This window comes from Gastrolobium bilobum, unplaced genomic scaffold, assembly GCF_033153095.1.
Source record: "Gastrolobium bilobum isolate Gb01-03AN ecotype WA unplaced genomic scaffold, APGP_CSIRO_Gbil_v1 utg10943, whole genome shotgun sequence".
Taxonomy (NCBI): domain Eukaryota; kingdom Viridiplantae; phylum Streptophyta; class Magnoliopsida; order Fabales; family Fabaceae; genus Gastrolobium; species Gastrolobium bilobum.
This window is the reverse complement of record NW_026895804.1, coordinates 120,977-142,611: the sequence shown is the minus strand read 5'-3', so window position 1 is coordinate 142,611 and position 21,635 is coordinate 120,977. Positions and strand designations below refer to the sequence as shown.

The window sequence follows — 21,635 nt, the reverse complement described above, 5'->3', positions numbered from 1 at the left end:
TTTAACTTTTTGAAAGATTAAACATGAAACCATATGCTGTCCTTGATAGTTGAGAACTTTAGAAATTTCGATCACATATGCGAATATTTAACATGAAAAGAGAGTGAATTCTCTCATATATTATTTAACATGACTTTGTTTTGTGAAAGAATCATAATTATTTAAATGCGAATCAATGATAATAACGAAAAGAGAAAAATAAATATTGAAATAGGTAATTATAAATCATCACTATTAATTTATCTTTGTATGATTATGATTATCTCATATTACATAATCATCTTAAATAACAGATTCCATTTCCAAGTTGTGCTTGCATAATGTAGACAAGCATGATCCACTAGACCGTAAGTTATTCTAATTTAATAATTATGTTGTGTTGTATTCTTCTGCTCCAAAAGAAGTCATACAAATTTATTTTATTTTTAATGATTACTTCAAAGGGCGCGTGCAATGGCTACAATCCAAACCTGTCCCATCAGAAGAAAAGTCTTAATTGAAAATTAGAGGATTCCTTCTCTCTTATCATAGGTGTTGTTTGAAGTTTTCTCGCTAAAGGGTAGATTAACTACCTAGCAAATGAATAACAGAAATAAATATAAAATGGGTGAGGATTATTTTATGGAAAAAAATGTTTATGTTTTTAAAGGATATAATTTTGTGTTATTTTAGATTTTAATCGTTGATTCTCATTAATTAATGATTTGTATTTATTGAATTTTATTGCGAATTACTAATTAATCAATAAGTTTGACCTAATAAGTAATAATCGTTGATTGACGGAAATCAACGGTTATGGTCTAAAACAACACAAAGTTATATCCTTTAAAAGACAAACATATTTTCCTTATTTTATATCGTATAAGTTACACTCTCAAGTTTGATTGTTGGTTTTATTAAATTTATATCTAACGATTTTGATTTATTATATATTTAAACCATTAAATATAAGTAAATCAATGATCAAAATTTGATGTAAAATTTCTTATTCTTACACCAATATAAGAATATCTTGCTTATATAAAAGTAACATTGTCTTTCAAAATTTGTGTAATTTTATTTAAGATTTACATTCGTCTTACCTTTTACATTATCTTATTGTATGAAAATTCAAATGAAATGATTCATTTCCCGTGGAATCATAGCTATGAATCAATGCAATAAAAAAAGTTTTATTAATCTCATGTTAAAGGAGATAAATTATTTTATGTTATAGAGACAAATTTGTGGACTCCACCACCTGAAAAAAAAAAAATGGCACATTTATCGAATGATGTGTAGAAGGGAAAACTTATCTTATGTAACATGATAATAGTTTTTTCCATAAAAAAAGTAAAGGATTTCTTCAACTAATAGAGATAAGTTATCTCCGATGAATCTAAAACGACGTTGTTTTGGAGCGAAAATGAGATATTTTTGTAATTCTAATATATTGCAGGGTTACATTAGTCTTTATCATTATAAATTTTTAATTTTATAATATAAAAATGACGTCATTTTGAGCTTACTGGAGATAACTTTATCTCCGCTAACTGGAGAAATATTTTTTCCTAAAAAATATTAGAAAAACATATTTCAAACTATTGTAACTCAGCCTTCACTCGTTCAATATTGTAAACTTGTAATAAACAAAGTATTTATCGCAATTTTTATGAAATGCTCACTCGCTCAAATGTTTGAATCAATGTTATTAAAACTGACTCCGACATTGACTCGGTCGAGGTATTGGGTCACTGGTTAGACCAGTGGATCACTGATTCAATCGCATGACCCAGTAATTATATGCAATTTTATAATTTATATTAAAAAATTACAAACATACTAAAATATCTAAAAAAAATGATAAAAATTTCAAATATTTTAATATAAAAATAATAAATCACATATTATTATCCAATAAAGGATTAAACAAAAATATAATGATCATGATACGAGGCTTTAGGTTCAGAAAATGACATCTCTAATTATAAATCAAATCAAAATTTTCTGCATAGTGCATAATTGAGATAATATTACTGTTGTAGCTACATAATTTATGTAAGTCAATAAGCAAAAAAATATTCAAATATATCTATTATGATTTTATTTTATTTTTAAAAAATTGGAGTTTTTTTTTGGGACCGGGCCAGGTCACCGGTTAATCAACCGGGTCACCGATTTTCATGAAAACCGGCCGGGTCGCATCGGTTCTGATGCATGGCCGGTCCGTTGCTTCAACCGGACCGGTTATATGACCGATTTACTGGTTCCGGGTCGACCCGGCTGGGTCAGTCTGATTTTATTAACACTGGTTTGAATAGATAAATTCATGTCTAGCACAGAAAGAGTATAGATAGAGGGAGCTCACTCTCTCGGTTCACTTTTAAATATTGCAATAATAATTAAATGATGATAACTCAGTTGGCGCTAAGAAATTGAGAAGGTGGGGATGAGAGCATATGTTCGATCCTCTCCAATATTATTTTTGGAAAGGGTTTAAAGTCATAATCCTGAGACTCGTCCCGAATCGAACTAGTCACGAAATGATGAATCGATTGAAATATCTTAAAAAACAAAAGAAAGAATACCGCGATAAAGTTCGAGATTCCTAAACTTGAAGTTTATGATAATAGTCCCGTCTTTGATAACTTTGTAACATGATTATAGATGAAGGGAGCTGCATGAAAATGACATGTCCGAAATTCCTCAGAAAGTTTTACTCTTGCTTGATATAATACCGGAAAAACCTGAGCATTTTGAGGGAGTCAATATCACCGGAAGCAATGCAAATTCGACAACAAATCTTTTTCTAGCAAGGAAGAATAATGTAAATAAGGGTGGGACATCAAGGGATCCAGTCTAAGTCTTAATTGTTAAAGTTGTGAGAGCTCATTAGGGAACACTCAATGAACTGATTCAAGAATTCTAGCCTCAATCAAATCTATGGCTGATTAAGCATGGCCAAAATGTTCAAAGAGGTAGTCATCAAAATTCTAGTGGATCCCAACCGGAACCCAATATAAATGAAGCAGCAAATTTGGTTACAATTTGTTGGGAATAAAATTAGAAAGCAACAAATTTAACTTTTTTTGAGGTATAAGATTTGGAAAATATTTTAAATTTAAAATTATCAAATAATAGGTTAATTTAATTATAATTAATTTTTATTTTTAGAATCTTTATTATTCTATAACTATCCTTATATTTATCTTCAATTTTTTTCTTATTTTTAGGATTTTAAATTTTAAATTAGTTTGTGATCAGGCCAAATACAGTATGGGCTGACCATTGTGTACTGGAACAAATCACACATGGTTGATGGAAAAGGCCTTTGGGATGATCAACTTTCTAGGCTTGAGGTTATAGTTGATGATGTGAGGACTCTGGTTCTCTTTTGGCGCGATGATTCAGACTGGGGAGTACCTGCGATGACACAAATGATCAGGCCAAATACAGTATGGGCTGACCAATGTGTACTGGGCCAAATCACACACGGTTGATGGAGAAGGCCTTTGGGATGATCAGCTTTCTAGGCTTGAGGTTGTAGTTGATGATGTGAGGACTCTGGTTCTCCTTTGACGCGATGATTCAGACAGGGGGATACATGCGATGACACTCCGACGCTCAAGTCAGTATCAATAGCAGGTGTATGTATTTAGATTTTTTATTCATAACTTCAAATAATAATAATCGATCTCAGTGATTGATGTATATAAATTTTATGAAATGTAGCACGATGATAGCTTTCAATCCTATGGACGAATTTGTGTCATATACATGTTGCATAAGAAAATTTGCGGCAGCCGTGTCTCTTTAGCTCTGCTGGTGGCTTTCTTTTTCTCTTTCTTTCCTTCTATTTTTTTTAATTAATTCAACCATAATTATTTTTTTAAGGTGAGTTGACTCTCTCCGATATTTGTTATAAATTTCATATTGATTGTCTATATAATTAATGTGAGATTTATAAGGCCTTGAACACTCTTATCCTTTGAGCTAGCTTTTGAGGTGGTGACCGTAACAATTGATGCTTTCATTGAGAGTTGAGGCCACAGAAAGAGCTATCTATAGGCTGGATTAAGGTTCCTTTGGATACTAAATATTGATAGATGAGTGAAGCCGCCCCAAAAGAGGAAAGGGCTACCGTCGGGTCAGTGTTGATAGAGTGAATGCCGCTATGGACGTCAACCCTTAAAGGGGTGGCAATGTTACAAATCTTACAAATGTTAAGAACCCGCTCCGTTAAATTAGGAATTTAATTAATTAATTATGAGATTAATGAGATAATTTCATAATTGACCCTAATAATTATGAGAAGGCTTAAATAATTATGGTAAGTGATTAATAATGTTGAAAGTCATTTTTCTGACGAAAAGTGCAGATACCGATTCTGCCTCATGATATAAATGCGTACCGATGAAGTATCCTAGAAAATTATTATAAGTATGGGAATATTCTTAGAATAATATTTAGGACTAGTATGTCACGTTTCAGGTCAAAATAAATGAGAATTGGTGTCAGAACTGATACCTGCTTCATAAAAGCGCGTACCAGCAAAGTGCTGCGAAAAATAAAATAAAAATATGATAAATCCTAGAAAAATGGCTAGGTTCAAAATCTAAAATTTGGGATTAAAATGTTAAGCGTAGCTATTAGAGCTAATACAGTGCGATTAATACTTAAGTGGACTATATAAGGACATGACACAAGTCTCTAGGTCAGAATTTGTATTCCTACGTGCCTCCATTTTTCTGAAGTTTGGAGCAGCCCTTGCCACCGTTCCTCCCTTCCTCTTGTGAGCCAAAGGGGCCACCTCTCTTCTTGTTCTCTTCAACAAAATATCTTGTGTGAGTGAAAGTTAGCATTGGAAGTGAGTAGAAGACTTCATTTCTGAGTTGTAGGTTCAGTTTGGGTGAATTTAAGGTGCTGAGTTTCTGAGTTTGGTTGGGGGAGCCATTGTCTTGGCACTTAAGGCTTCAAGGAGCCATCTTTAAGTGTAAATGACCCATCTTGTGTTGCATTTTCGTGGTCCTTGAAAGTCAGAATCACGGTGCTGTTTTGAGGGCTCAAAGTCACTCTCTTTTCCTGAGTTTGAGACACTTGAGGTATACCTTGATCACCTCTTTGGTATTTTCATGATTTAAGCTTGTTTAATCCATTAAAAAGGGAAACTTTGATCATTTGAGATAAGGACTGTTAATCTAAGTCTAAAATATGTTAATGAAAATCTGTTTACGGAGTCATTGGACTCCAAATCGCTTTTGGACCATTAAAAATAGGATTATGCAGTGAACAACTCGAGTTTTTGCATTTTTTCTGATAAGTATTCAAATACTTTTCGTGTAGTATTCGAATACTTATCAAAGGATAGTCGAATACTCCTTGAAGGAGTATTGTGATACTTTTTGCGAAGAAAAGTATTCGGATACCTTAGAAGAAGTATTCGAATACTGGGTAGTATTCGGATACTGTGGGAATTGTATTCGAATACCTTTTGGTATTCAGATACTGAGTGAAAAGTATTCGGATACCTTGTGGTATTCGGATACTTAAGTGAAAGTATTCGGATACTTTCTGGAGACATGGAATATTCGAATACTCATCGAGGAGTATTCGAATACCTCCTACATAATTTGCATGAAATCACCTAAAACAAGTTGGAAAGCCTTAATCACTTAATGGAACCTTGGGCAATGATTATTTATTGTATAAACAGATTGTGATTGTGTTGTTTGGTGACTTTGAGCTTGTGTGGACTTGGCTTGGATTGATTGCTTAAGAGGTAAGCTTTCGTGTCCTCGATTTAGCCATTGTTGGTTCCACCATATCCCATGGGGGAATGGTTTATATGCATGATGTGTTTTCATGTTTGGATATTTGAAATGTTGTTGAGCTGTTATGTGCAAGTGCCTTATGATATGCATGTGTTGTTCCACCTAGATGGTAAGCCTGAGTATGTAGGAGACATACAATAGGGTGATTCTGTGGGTGGGTGCAAGTGGTGTCTTGCACTGATTGTAGGTAATAGACGTATGTTAATCCTGCATTTATCTGGCCAGTAGAATATTTGACACACATGACATGATTATTCTGTTGCATTGCACTGATTTTTGAACTTATAATGTTTTACTGCTTTTAGAACTTATATTGCACATGTAAGTGAGCTTGGGGTGGAGAGATCCTTGAGGACCCCTTCCCTTACTGAGATTTCTGTTTAGAGATCTCACCCCACGTTTGGGGCACATTTTCATGTTCAGGTAACTCGGAGATTGATACCTCGGGCGGCAGGAGGCCAGAGCTGAGTTGAGATTTATGCTCTTAGATGATATGCTTGGATGCTGACATGCTCTGTATTTATTACCATGTTATTGGCTTTGTGATTCTGTTGGGCTTTGTTGCCTTATTTGGTGAGCATGTGGGTTGTCTGTAACACCCCGTGTATACCCGATTTGTTATCATGTCATCGTATTAAGCTACGCTTAATTAAAATGCGGAATAAAATTTTTCTTTTCAATTATGATGTCATTATCATTTACCAAGTTGATTATTTAATCATTTTCAAAACATTGTCTGTATGTAATTTGCAATCAAACAACTAACCGAAATACCTCATATATTAAGTAACTGTGTTTCTAGTCACGGAACTACAACACGTAGACCGAACCATCCTGATAGTTTATACAACTCAAAACTACAAACATAACTAACATCAATGTGGCATGGACAATCCCCATGCTCACCAAATATGGCAACAAAGCCCAATAGAGTCTCAAATCCAATAACATGATAATAAATGTAAAACATGTCAGCATCCAAGCATATCATCATAAAAGCATAAATCTCAACTCAGCTCCGGCCTCTTGCCGCCCGAGGTATTAACCCCCGAGGTACCTGATCCTGAAAAATGTGCCACAAACGTGGGGTGAGATCTCTAAACAGAAATCTCAGTAAGGCAAGGGGTCCTCAAGGATCTTCCACCCCAAGCTCACTTACATGTGCAATATAAGTTCCAAAAACAGTTAAATAGTATAAGTTCCAAAATAGTGCAATGCAACAGATAATCATGTCATGTGTGTCAATACTAATCTACTGGCCAGAGAAATGCAGGAATACATCTATTACCCACACTAATACAAGACGCCACTTGCACCCACCCACAGTGTCACCGTCTTGTATGACGCCACATACTCAGGCTAACCGTCAAAGTGGAACAACACATACATATTATAAGCAATTGCACATAAAGCTCAACAACATTTTCAATTATCAAAGCATGTAAACACTTCATGCATATAAACCATTCCCCCATGGGGTATGGTGGAACCACACAGTGGCTAAACCGAGGACACGAAAGCTTACCTGTACCCATACGCTTAACTGTGGAGTTCATCTGATCCGGGCTATCAAAAAGCAGATGCATCTTGTTAGTATAGGTAGTACCAATTATTCTTATAAGTTATCTCAAACTGTGCAGTTTCATACTTGCACAGTCTTTGGAATCCCTCTTTTTCAGGTGTCGATTCGATTCATTCATGCATGTAACCCCCCACTGGAAGCCTGTCAGGAGCCGCTCCTTGTCCGTGCCTCTTTGCACCGGCGATCACTCCCCGTCCACGTCAGCGCTCAGGATGTTACATGCCCACCAGCTTTCGCCTGGTTCGTCCTCGAACCACACCGTACTGGAAGAGAGGCCTGCTCTGGTACCACATGTAACGCCTTGCAACTTGCAAGGATCAACGACTGTCCCCACACACTAACACGAGACTTTTCAGCGTGCTTTGTCCTCACTCGCACATTTCCTGGGAAAACTTCCCAGGAGGTCACCCATCCCATAATTACTCCAAGTCAAACACACTTAACTGTGGAGTTCTTCCGATCCGGGCTACCGAAAAGCAGATGCATCTTGTTAGTATAGATAGTACCAATTAATTCTTATAAGTTATCTCAAACTGTGCAGTTTCATACTTGCACAGTCTTTGAAATCCCTCTTTTTCGGGTGTCGATCCGATTCGTTCATGCATGTAACCCCCCACTGGAAGCCTGTCAGGAGTCGCTCCTTGTCCGTGCCTCTTTGCACCGGCGATCACTCCCCGCCCTCGTCAGCGCTCGGGATGTTACATGCCCACCAGCTTCCGCCTGGTTCATCCTCGAACCACACCGTACTGGAAGAGAAGTCTGCTCTGATACCACTTGTAATGTCTGGGAACTTGCAAGGATCAACGACTATCCCCACACACTAACACGAGACTTTTCAGCGTGCTTTGTCCTAACTCGCACACTTCTCAAGAAAATTTCCCATGAGGTCACCCATCCCAGAATTACTCCAAGTCAAGCACGCTTAACTCTGGAGTTCTTTCGATCCGGGCTACCGAAAAGCATATGCATCTTGTTAGTATAGGTAGTACCAATTAATTCTTATAAGCTATCCCAAACTGTGCAGTTTCATACTTGCACAGTCTTTGAAATCCCTCTCTTTCGAGTGTCGATTCGATTCATTCATGCATGTAACCCCCCACTGGAAGTCTGTCAGGAGTCGTTCCTTGTCCGTGCCTCTTTGCACCGGCGATCACTCCCCGCCCTCGTCAGCGCTCGGGATGTTACATGCCCACTAACTTCCGCCTGGTTCGTCCTCGAACCACATCGTACTAGAAGAGAGGCCTGCTCTGATATCACTTGTAACGCCCGACCGCTTCAAGAATCAATGACTATCCCACATACTAACACGAGACTTTTCAGTGTGCTTTTTCCTTACTCACACACTTCCCGAGAAAACTTCCCTGTAGGTCACCCATCCCAGAATTGCTCCAAGTCAAGCACGCTTAACTGTGGAGTTCTTCCGATCCGGGCTACCGAAAAACAGATGCATCTTGTTAGTATAGGTAGTACCAATTAATTCTTATAAGCTATCCCAAACTGTGCAGTTTCATACTTGCACAGTCTTTGGAATCTCTCTCTCTCTTTCGGGTGTCGATTCGATTCATTCATGCATGTAACCCCCGCTGGAAGCCTGTCAGGAGCCGCTCCTTGTCTGTGCCTCTTTGCACCGGCGATCACTCCACGCCCTCGTCAGCGCTCGGGATGTTACATCGTCCATGCCACATTGTTTTGACTTTGTTGATTTAGATTCGAGTTGTATAATTGTATCAGGATTATGGTCCGGACTACGTGTTGTAGCTCCGTGATTTAGATACTCACAGTTATTTATATATTGAGGTATTTTAGTTAGTTGTTTTATTGCAATTTACATACAGGCAATGTTTTATGAAAAAGGAATGAGTAATCAACTTGGTTAATGTTAATGACGTCATAATTGAAAAGAAAAAGTTAATTCCGTATTTTAATTAAGCGTAGTTTAATACGATGATATGATAACAAACCGGGTATACACGGGATGTTACATTACCTATATAACTAATATGGTGTTTATAAAACTTTGAGCACTCCCATCTTTTGAACTAATTTTTGAGGTAGTGATTTCATAGGTACCCTTTTCCCATAAAAGATATATAGAGAAACATGGATAAACCTTGAAACTCAAAGAAGAGAACAAAACTGTTATTATCTCAACAACTCCTTCTCTTCAGGCTGAGCTGTAACTATCTCCTTCACGTAACATTTTGAGCTGTAATATTTAAATCACTTCCAAAAATAATATGTGAGGATCGAACCGAAATCATTTTTTTTTACTTATTCAGCTCTCTTATTACCAAGTGTATTATCACCGTTTGTTTCGTTCTTTCCTTCTTTCTTTCTCAGTTTACATCTTAATAATAAAAAATGGAACCGGCCCTTTCATGGCTACTAATTATTTTCTAATTAATTAGTTCTATCAAAAGGAACAAATTGAGTCACTTAACCTATGATCATGAACCTTATCAAACTTTCTATCTGACAAAAAGCTATTAATTACTATTAAAGTATACGGATTATTTGGTTATTATGGCTCACTGTAGATCCTAATTAATCTATTATATGTTACATATTGAATATTGGACTATATGGCTCAGAGAGCATTTGCTTCTAGTGGCGGCTACACCAACCAAAAAGGTACGTATACTCCATCATCGAGCCAATGGCATTCATAGTTACAAGACAAACTTCAGAATTTTTTTTTCAAAAAAAGAAAACAGGAAATTATATTATATCACCTGCTACCACAACTGTACATATATGGATGTGTGGTGGTAGGTTCAAAGAAATAAAATGTTTCATCCATTAGAATGTTTTATTCTTAAACTAACATGCACATATGCTCTTACTTTTTAACTTTCTAAATTTTCATTATTATGTGCCTTCATTTCCTTGTCATAACTCTATTTTTGAACCACAATATATGACTTGCATATATAGGTCTTTATAATATATTATTTTTTAACCTAGTAGAACCTAGCTAGCTAGTAGTTAGAGAGATGTACTACACTACTATTCAAGTTCATTTTTGAGTTAACAACTAAGGAAATTAATTTTACGAAACATATATATAAGCCAATACGATCGAGGAGGTATTCTTAAAAACGCTCAAAGAATGATCTAGTATGTGTAAAAGCAAAAAATCTTAAAACCAGAAAGCTGTAAACATAAACAGACGTACGTGGGGCAGTGTTGGCTGGAGAATATGACATATGAAAGAAAGTAAAGATGTGTGAAATATATTTAAAATGTTTAAGAAATATCCAGACATATATGTGGCTGGAATTTTCGAACCCAAAGTCAACCGCATTCATCGTTGCTCCACCGCAATTTCTCCACCCCGAGAAATACAACATATCATGTTATTACACCGTGGACAACAAAGTAGAGATATGCTTAAGCATAACGCCAGCTTCAAATGTCAACGGTAAATTTTCACATTGGTTATGAATGAATTAAATGAGAATGGAATGAGTTATAAATTTAATATTTTAAAATTTTGGATTTAGATATAGCATCAAACCTATTTCATATGATAAGTTATCTAATAATTTAAACTTATCACTTAGCCGATTAATAATTATCTGTGTCATATGGGCTCCCCTAGCCACCTAAGAAAGGAACCATTATGTTTTGTGAGTTTTTATCATAATACCAGTGGTAAACATGTTTAGTTTTGAAGTATTTTAATCTTATTCCATATTTATATATATTCAATTAGAAATAGGATATTAAGCTTATCTTTTTTAATGCTTATTCCATTTATTCATCTCTAATACCGTTAAATCACAATTTCAAGATAAGAGAAAAATGATAAAAATTAATTGAGATTGTGATCTAACAGTATTAGAGAGTAATAAATAGAATATATATATATATAAATAGATATAATATTCTATATTTTTTAATTATATGCAATTGAATTAGTTACTCATTATTTGAATCAATTACTCATTAATTGAACATTTTGACCGAATCATTGGCCAATACGAATTTAGTAACATTGTAGACCATGTTTTTATTTCTTAGTGAAATATTTTTTTGGACCATCGGAGTTCTTGTTCTGTCATATGCAAGAGAGTGGTTCTATGACTGGTGTAAAGTTGTCGGAGTGGAAGGCAAGGGTGATTCATCGTAGGGGAGGAAACATGCAAAACAGAGGAAGAGCACTTCAATACTTGATTTTCTCTTTTTAATTAGAGATAAATTATATTTACAAACTTTTTATTTGCAAACTATACGATGTATTTCTGGGAATACATTCCTAAGTGAGTGTACTTCCTGGAATACATAGTGTAATTTGTAAATAAAAAATTTATAAACATAACCCTCCTCTTTTAATTAATAGTTCTTAACCCCATATTTGTCCATATTTAGCTTGATTTTCCAATTATTCTAATGCCAATTGTTGGGAATATATATATCACAGTATTATTAGTTTAGTTAGTTACTGCTAATAGCTATTGTTAGTTGGTTAGTTATTCAGTTATTGTTTTCCCACTTTATTTTTTATTGATATAAATATCAGTACTTGTAATTGATTGAAACAAGTTTTCAATAATATTATTTTTCTTCAATTTCAATATGGTAGCAGAGCTTAATTAGAGCTATGGTATTTCTCCCAAGAACACCTTTCTTTCTCCCTTTTCTTTTTGAGAAAGATGGCAACCCAAAACCAAAAATATCAACCCAACTGAAAATGCTAACAATCTTGGGAACCCGTTTTACCTTCATCCCAATGAAAATCGAGGTTTAGTTCTTGTATCCTCTCCAATGAATGGAAGGAAATTTTCATACTTGGCTGAGAGCCATGAAGGTTGCATTGCGATATAAAAATAAACTTTCTTTTGTTGATGGAACTATCATTATGCCAGCAATCGATGATGCTTCCTATGGAGCTTGGGACAGGTGCAACACGATGGTTGTGTCATGGTTGCAGCACTCCATTGCTGATACAATTGTTCAATCTGTCTTATAGATGGATAAGGCTAAAGATATTTGGAAAGATTTGCAAGAAAGATTTGTACAATCAGATATTTTCAAGATTTCAGATCTCCACGATGAAATCTTGAAAGTGCAACAAGGTAAGAAGGTGGTAGCAAAATACTTCACAGAATTTAATTCTCTATGGGACGAGCTGGATAGCCTACAGCCAATGCCCAAATGTCAGTGCCAACCAGCATGTACTTGCTCCCATGGACTCTTGAACAAGATCAAGAACAAGCAAGAAAGGGATTATGTGATTCGATTCTTAAAGGGTCTCAATGAACAATTCTTCCACGTATGCTCTCAGGTGATGATGATCGATCCTCTACCCAGCATCAACAAAGTATTTTCTTTAGTAAGTCAACAAGAAAGAAGTCTCAATCTTGATGTCAATGTGAACCAGAATGAGTCATAAGCTTTTGTCAATGCATTTGATCAACACAAAGATAGAAATGAATTTTCCAACAGGCAAAATGATTTCTGAGGGAGAAATTCCGATCGCTTTAATCCTAATCCAGGCAAAGGGCAAGAGACTGGAACCAAATTCTACACTCATTGTAAGAAGCCAAATCCTACAATTGAGAATTGCTATCATGAGCATGGTTTCCCACCAAGGTATCGATCCAGAACAGCCCACATAGCCAATTACCTGCAATCTGATGAGTTGGAAGATGATAAAGAAATTCAAGATTCTGATGAAAATTTCAAGATTTCAAAGGAATAATATCAACAACTGATAGGGATGCTGAATCAGACTAACATGACTTCCTCAACACACTTGTTGCGAAAAATCAGCAAGTGTACCGATCGTTCCAAGTAATAAAGGGATGAGTAGAGTATCGTCTCCACGAGGATTGAGGCACCAAAATTATTATAACTATTTCTCTCTTGTTGGATTAATAAAATTGATTTGAGAATAATTGTGGTTGTAAAAATTGAGAACAATTCAAGAACTTGTGAACAATTCAAATATGCTTTTAAAACAAACCTTGAGAATAACAGATTAAGATTGAGAAAATATTTAAAAGAATATTGTGGTAAAAGACGCCAACACCTTTATGATCCCCACCTTGCAATATGAATTAATGTTTACATTTAATTTAACCATTGATCAAACAATTCACCATATGTTAATGGATTAGTTAAGTCCTAATTCCTTTGTGATCTTAACTTTATTAACCCTATTAGAATCTTAATCCCTTAAAAATTCCTTTTCAAGTTAAGCCTTTTAAATGAGTGAATTTTTCACGTTTGCAATTCATGAGGCCTATCCCTAGTACGTACATGAATTGTTATTTTACCCGTTGTCAGGAACTAGAATCTCAATATTCCTATTGAAAACTCTAACCCTCGCAATCCTAATAGAGTGATTGGTTCTAAAAGAATTATAAGATGAAGAATAAGATAAAATAAAAGCAATTGAAATATTTAAATATAAAAATTAACCAAACTACAAGGGGTTCACATTAAGGATTGTGACCCTTACCACAATAATAAAAGACTAGCCAGACATGTTCATGTCTGACAATTCAATGTATAGAAAAGAATTCATAAAATAAAATAATAACCAGAAGAATGGGAAGAAGAAATCTTGAATCTTCAGTCACCAAGAGCTTGCTCGGATTTCTGTTGTTCGTAATTTCTCCCGTGCAAAAAGTTATTTTTCTTAGGGTTTCTGACTCCCTTTTATAACCAATTACCCAATCAGGTTATAATCTTCCAAAAGATTTGATTATTCTTTCTGTTTCTGTCCTAATCTGCAAATTAGGAAGCTGCAATCACGACGCTCGCACGATCAGCGCCAGATTCGCGCGATTCGTGCGGGCGATAAGTTGAGATTCCTGTGCTTCGCGCAACTAGTGTGAAAATCGCGCTATTAGTGTGAAGTTACAGTGATGTTGACTCTTTCTTCCTTAATTTGGCGCGATCCGCGCCATTTTCATGCTATTCGCGTGAGTTGGTTGTTTGCAACACAGCTTATTTCCATGCTTTCCTCCTATAAAAACATAAAATCAGAGTGAAAGTGTGCTTGAAGATGGATTATTAATAATTCATTAAAAATAATACTTTTTATCACTGAATTACTATCAAGTCCTTGTTCTTTTTACTCTGGAATACCTATATGCCGAAGGCACATCAAACAATTCTCAGATTTAGATATTGTTGTCCCCAGCAATAAATAAGATCAAACATTAGGCAGCAATGATAAGCTTTGTGAGAAGAATTTATGTCATTAATGCAATTTTCTACATGGAAGAGATTCAGAGTTATAATGATATGCATGAGTAAATTCAACATTGAGAATTTTAAGAATCACTTTTTGTATAAGGAATTAGAATCTAGCTTAATCACTCCTTACTGGGATAATCACTGCACTTTTCACTCTTGTGTATAGGGTTTAAACTCTCAATCCATCAGTGCAATAAGACTACCATAAGCTTGATCCTATTCTCAAGTTCTTAAAGATGAGGAACATGTAAAACATGCACAATTAGATCCGAAGGTCTTTGCAGGGTTGTAACTTGGCTTAGGCTTAAGGTAGGAATATCTGGGAAAGTGGCTACTTTTTACTGTATATGAGATTGGAACACAACTATTTATTTTCAGTTGTTCACCCTCAGACACAATTTCACTTAGTCTTTTCCTTTCTATTCATACTTTTTCTTTTTCTTCTTCTTCTTGACCTTTTCATGCTTTTTTCGTTGCTATGCAACTTTTTCATTTTGTTCTTTTTCTCTTTAGTCTCAGCTTTTGCTTTTGCCATCACTTTAACTTCTGTGAACTTTTTCCTTGAATCTCTATAATTAGTGCTTCAATCTCATTCAGGATATACTGACAGGGAGATAAGTTCAGTGTTTATGGTGAAATTCAACAAGAGACAGGCTAAAGCTCAAAGGGGCTAATAATGGAAATTTTTAAGGTCAGCTATTTGGCCAAGTAGTTAACAAGAAAGAATTTCCTTTATCATTTAAGATCATCCATGTATTACAGAGAAACAGATCAAGTTCTAGAGTATTATCACAATGAGGTCTCTCTACAAGGAAAAATTATTGTATAGCCGCAAACCTCACAGTTGTGCAATCAAACTAGAATCTAAATTCCATTATCATCACATATCAACTGTAACTCTCAACAAAGAATTCAATCAAACGAGAAATAATAACTCTTATACTTTAATGCATTACTCAAAACATTTATCCATTATGACTTTTCACACAGTATCTTATATGCTCTATAGGGTTTAATCATCTTATTGCATGAATAGCTAATGTAAATCCAGGTATGTTGCTTAGAGAATTCTTCTATCAAGACAAAAATAACAAAAGAGAATGAGACAGAAGGGTTCAGATATCTCCCCTGATTCAGAAAAATTTTCTGTTAGAGGTCTTTTTCAGTTTGGTTCCTCTGTACCGCATGTTGTGCGCCCAATTCTCAGATTTAGAAAATTGTTGTCCCCAGCAATAAAACTAAACTAGTCGAAGAATAAGAATTTCTGCGCAGGTAACACATTCACACTGGTTAAAACATCAATTCAACATACTGAAAAAACAACTAAACATCATAACATCTCAATTGTCTCAACACAAAACAGAAATGTAAAAACATAACCAAAATAAAAAATAAAAAAGATAAATGGTGAGCATGGTGATCAGTGATCCAGCCACGACTCGTCCATGTCATTCCCTCTTGCAGCCTGTGGTGTCTCTATAGGCTCGGCTGCTGGCTCAGTAGGAACTGTGGTCTCAATGGGCTCTTCAGGAACTGGTGGTGGTGGAAAATGTGGCTGATAAGCAGATGTATCCACTCGAGTGACTTGACAGATGCCCTCTAGCATGCGTGTCCAGTAATCACCCTGTATGCTCAGACGGTCAAGCTGTCCCTACATGTTCTGGATTTGTCCTTCCATGGTCAGTATAACAGGGGAATTTGCATAAAGATGTTGTGGTGCTGCTGGTGGGGTGCTCTGTGGTGCTGCAGCAGAAGGATGAATGTGCTATACATGTGGCCCATAAGGTTCACGGGGCCACATACGCGGGCTCCTTGTGGCTAAGGTAGATGATGGCAACTCTACAGCTCTAATCATCTGCATGTTCCTTGCTTCTACAAGCATTTGTATGTACATTTCATATGTCAAGGTTGTAGCTACCTTCACATCCATTGGTTCTTCTAATGGTATTTGGACTCCAGCTTGGATGCATAAATGCATAATCAGAGATGAATGTGCCAAGTGAAAGTCTCCTTTGCCAGCTATGATGATAAGGAGAATCCTGTCAGAAAGTATCTGAGAAATGTCAAGATTCTCAGATGATTTGAGCTTACCTGGAAACAACCTCAGTCGAGAGTTGTATAGTAATACCTATTGTCCTGGCTCAAACTCTTTTGGTTGGATCTTCTTGTTATGCCACTTCTTTGTCTTCTCTTTATAGATCCTGGCATTCTCATAGGCTGTTAACCTGAACTCATCAAGCTCATTTAATTGCATTAATCTTTTATCATTAGCTTTTGATGGTTCAAAATTCAAAAATTTAACAGCCCACAAGGCTTTATGTTCTAACTCTACAGGAAGATGGCAAGACTTACCGTACATCAGTTGGAATGGTGACATACCTATTGGTGTTTTGAAAGCGGTCCTGTATGCCCAGAGTGCATCATCTAGTTTCTTGGCCCAATCCTTCCTTGAGTTGCCTACAGTCTTCTCCAGAATCCTCTTTAGCTCTCTATTTGAAATCTCTACTTGTCAACTAGTCTGAGGATGATATGGTGTGGCTACCTTGTGAGTGACGTCATACTTTGTAAGCAAGCTTTCAAAATGCTTATTGCAGAAGTGGGTGCCACCATCACTTATGATAGCACGAGGAAATCCAAAGCGGGTAAAAATGTTCTTTCGCAAGAAAGCATTTACCACCTTTGCATCTTTGGTAGGTAAAGCAACTGCTTCTACTTACTTGGACACATAATCCACTGCAACCAGGATGTATTGGTTCGAATATGACTTAGGGAATGGTCCCATGAAGTCAATTCCCCAAACATCAAATAACTCCACCTCCAATATGCAATTGAGGGGCATCTCATCTTTGCGAGATATGTTTCCCATCCTCTGGCACTTATTACACTTTTCAACAAAGTCTCGTGCATCTTTGAAAATTGCGGGCCAATAATAGCCACTCTGCAGTACTTTCTGTACAGTCTGGTTGGCTCCAAAATGACCTCCATAATCAGATGCATGGCAGTGCCACAGAATATCCGGCACTTCAAATTCAGCGACACACCTACGAATTACACCATCAGCACATTGAAAATAAAGGAAAGAGTTATCCTAGTGGTACCTCCTTGTATCATGAAGGAACTTCTTTTTGTGCTGCCAAGTGAGATCATCAGGCATTAATCCAGCAGCCTTATAATTTGCAAAGTTTGCAAACCGTGGACTCATGATCATTGCCATCACTTGCTCATCAGGAAAGGATTCATTAACTTCTATTTCAGATCCTTGTTGTAAGTCCTTGTCTTGAATCCTTGACAAATGATTCGCCACTTTGTTTTCTACTCCAGCTTTGTCTTTGATTTCCAAATCAAACTCCTGGAATAGGAGCATCCAACACAGCAAACGTGGCTTTGCATCCTGCTTGGTCATCAAATACTTAAGAGCAGCATGGTCAGTAAATACAATCACCTTAGAACCTATCAGATAAGGTCTAAATTTATCTAAAGCGTAAACTACTGCTAGCATCTCTTTCTCAGTAGTGGCATAATTAACTTGTGCCTCATTAAAAACCTTACTAGCATAGTAAATAACATGTAACAACTTGTTCTTACGTTGACCAAGTATTGCACCCATGGCGTATACGCTTGCATCACACATGAGTTCAAACGGAAGATTCCAGTCTGGCGCCGTCAGAACACGCGTTGTGGTAAGCTTTTCCTTCAATACATTGAATGCATTGAGGCAAGCTTCATCAAAAAGGAATTCATTTTCCTTCACCAACATTTGGCTAAGAGGCTTTGCAATCTTCGAAAAATCCTTGATGAATCTTCGATAAAAACCTGCATGGCCTAAGAAACTTCGCACACCATTAGCATTAACGGGAGGGGGAAGTTTTTCAATTAACATCAATTTTGCCTTATCAACTTCAATACCTTTTTCAGAAATTTTATGGCCTAATATTATGCCATTTCGTACCATAAAATGGCACTTTTCCCAGTTTAGGACAGAAAAATCATCCATAAAAACCTCTAAACATTTTTCTACCATATCAGAGAAGATAGAAAGCATACACCTTTGAAATGTTGCAGGCGCATTGCAGAGGCCGAATGGTATTCTTCTGTAGGCAAAGACTCCAAATGGGCATGTAAAAGTCATCTTCTCCAGATCCTCTGGTGCTACTGGAATTTGATTATAGCCAGAATAACCATCCAAGAAGCAATAAAAAGCATGCCCAGCTAACCTTTCCAGCATTTCATCAATAAAAGGAAGGGGAAAATGATCCTTCCTTGTGGCATCATGCAGTCTTCTGTAATCCACACACATTCTCCAACCAGTAATAGTTCTGGTGGGAATCAACTCATTCTGCTCATTCTTCATAACAGTTACTCCTCCTTTCTTTGGAACTGTCTGTACTAGACTTACCCATGCAGTGTCAGAAATTAGATAAATCATTCCAGCATCCATGAGCTTCACCACTTCCTTGCGGACTACTTCCTTCATAGTGGGGTTTAGTCTCCTCTGAGGCTGCCTCACTGGTTTGACATTGTCTTCCATCAAAATTTTGTGAGTGCAGAAAGAAGGATTGATGCCCTTCAACTCAGAAATAGACCACCCAATAGCTGTCTTGTGCTGCTTAAGTACTTTCAACAACTTTTCCTCTTCATCAGAAGACAATTCCTTATTGATGATAACAGGATATTGTTCTTCATCTCCCAAGAAGGCATATTTCAGAGTTTTAGGTAACTCTTTCAATTCTACTTTTGGTGGCAATGTAACTGAATCATGTTCTTTCTTTTCTAGTACCTCAAAGACAATTCTCGCTCTTCTTGTGGAGTAGTTTCATCTCAAGCTTTCAACTATTCTTCAAGCTCTTGATCATCCATATTTTCTTCTTGACTACTTCCTCAAACACATCAAGTCTGAAGCAGTCACTCTGGTCAGATGAGTTCTTCATAGCATCAAACACATTGATAGTGATTGTCTCATCATTCATCTGTAACTCGAGCTTTCCTTGTTCTACATCAATCATAGCTCGAGCTATGGCCAAGAACGGCCTTCCCAGTAAAAGAGGTATTTCACTCTCCTCCATATCCAATACAATGAAATCAGCAGGGAAGATAAACTTGTCAACTTTGACAAGGACATCCTCTATGACTCCATTAGGTCTCCTTAACGAACGGTCAGCAAGCTGTAAAGAGACCATAGTTGGCTTCAACTCAGAGATTCCCAATGACTTGTATATTGACAGCGACATCAAGTTGATACTTGCTCCAAGATCACAAAGTGCCCGACCAACATTAGTGTTGCCTATCGCAATTGGGATGTTGAAACTCCCAGGATCTCGAAGCTTTGGTGGGAACTTCTTCTGTATAATGGCGCTGCACTCTTCAGTAAGTGCTACTGACTCACAATCCTGCAACTTATGCTTTCTAGACAATAAATCTTTCATGAATTTAGCATAGTTAGACATATTAGCTAAGGCTTCAGCAAAAGGAATATTAATATGCAACTTTTTAAACATATCTAAAAACCTGGCATACTGTTGCTTTTGTGCCTGTTGCTTGAGCTTCATAGGATAAGGAGGTTTCTCAAAACGAGAATAATCCATCAGTTTCTTTGGAGCTTCAACATGTTTCTCCTTTGCCTCTTCTATTTCTTGCTGTGCAGATTCTTCTTTCTCACTTGCAGGTCTTTCCACCTCTTTTTCGTGCTCCAGCACAATAATTGGTTCATCAACTTTCTTTTTCTAAGACACCTTTGTCTTGTCTTGAGGAGTAATCACAATTCCACTCCTAGTTACAATGGATTTGCAGTCTGCCGTAGGATTCACTATTGTATCACCAGGAAACTGCCCTTGAGCTCTTTCAGCTAACTGTCTAGACAACTGACCTATCTGAGTCTCCAAATTCCGGATGAAAGCATCATGGATCTTGTGATAGGCTCTTGTCTCATTCATGAAGGCATCAGTAGTCTGCATGTGATCATTTGTGGTCTTGAAAAGCTGCAACATTGCTTTCTTCAATTCTGATGCTCTTTATGTGGAAGAGGAGGAGGTTACAGGTAGTTGTTGGATTTATAATCCAAGCCTCCTCCTTGATTTCTCCTTTGAAAGTTGCTTCCTTGGGCACCATTCTGATTTCTCTGAAAGCTTTGGGTATTATGTGGTGGGCTTGGATCATACCAAACTCCGTTAACCTGGAACAATTCAGCTCCCATGAGTGTTGGGCACTCATTAGTCTCATGCTCCCCTTTGCAGTACTCGCGGCTAACAGAGTTAACTTGAGCTGTAGATATTTTCATCTTGTCTAGCTTGGCATTCATACTGGCTAACTGTTGTGCAATCACCTTTTGCTCAGCTAGAGATGCATCAGTGTTCCCCAGTTGTAGAAGTCTTTTCTTCGATTGAACTGGTTGAACTTCCATTGAAGCATTCTCGTTCCTTTCCATGTAATTAATCAGCTCCAGAGTTTCAGCTGCTGTCTTCTTTCCTATGGTTCCCCCGGCTGCACCGTTGACAACCATTCTGGAATCTGGTGCCATCCTATTGTAGAAGACTCTGACCTTCTTGGCGTCTGGCAAGTCGTATTGGGGGAACTTTCTGATCAACTCCTGGAATCTAGTCCAGGCTGCACACAAGGTCTCTCCCAGCTGTTGAATAAAGTTGGTGATTTCATTCACCAACTTATTGTACTTTTCCCTAGAAAAGTGCTCAGCAAAGAACATGGCTGCTAACTCGTCCCATGTTCGGATACTGTTAGGAGCTTGTCGATCTAACCATCTGAGGGTTTTCCCGGTCAAAGCAAAAGGAAACAACCGGAGTCTGATTGCATCATCAGACACTCCATGATGCTTAGTTGTGTCACAGATTCTTAGAAATCTGTCCATAAAGTCATGAAAATCTTCGTAGTCCTCTCCACCAAAAGGAGTCTTCTCCACCAAGGTAATCAGCGACAGATGGATGTCATAGTTGTTGGCATCTATCTGTGACCTGACTATGCTAGAGTTCGGCCTCGTGAACATAGGAGCAAGAATTGACTCCATCAATTCTTCTGCGGGAGGT

General features: G+C 36.9%; 1 non-coding gene across 1 annotated transcript; it reads left to right on the top strand.

The window, feature by feature from the left end:
* The first annotated feature begins 21,152 nt into the window (after positions 1–21,152).
* Positions 21,153–21,259, top strand: LOC133296089 (small nucleolar RNA R71). Its single transcript, XR_009749452.1, has one exon. It is a non-coding gene; the product is annotated as a small nucleolar RNA R71 (small nucleolar RNA).
* The last annotated feature ends 376 nt before the right edge of the window (positions 21,260–21,635 follow it).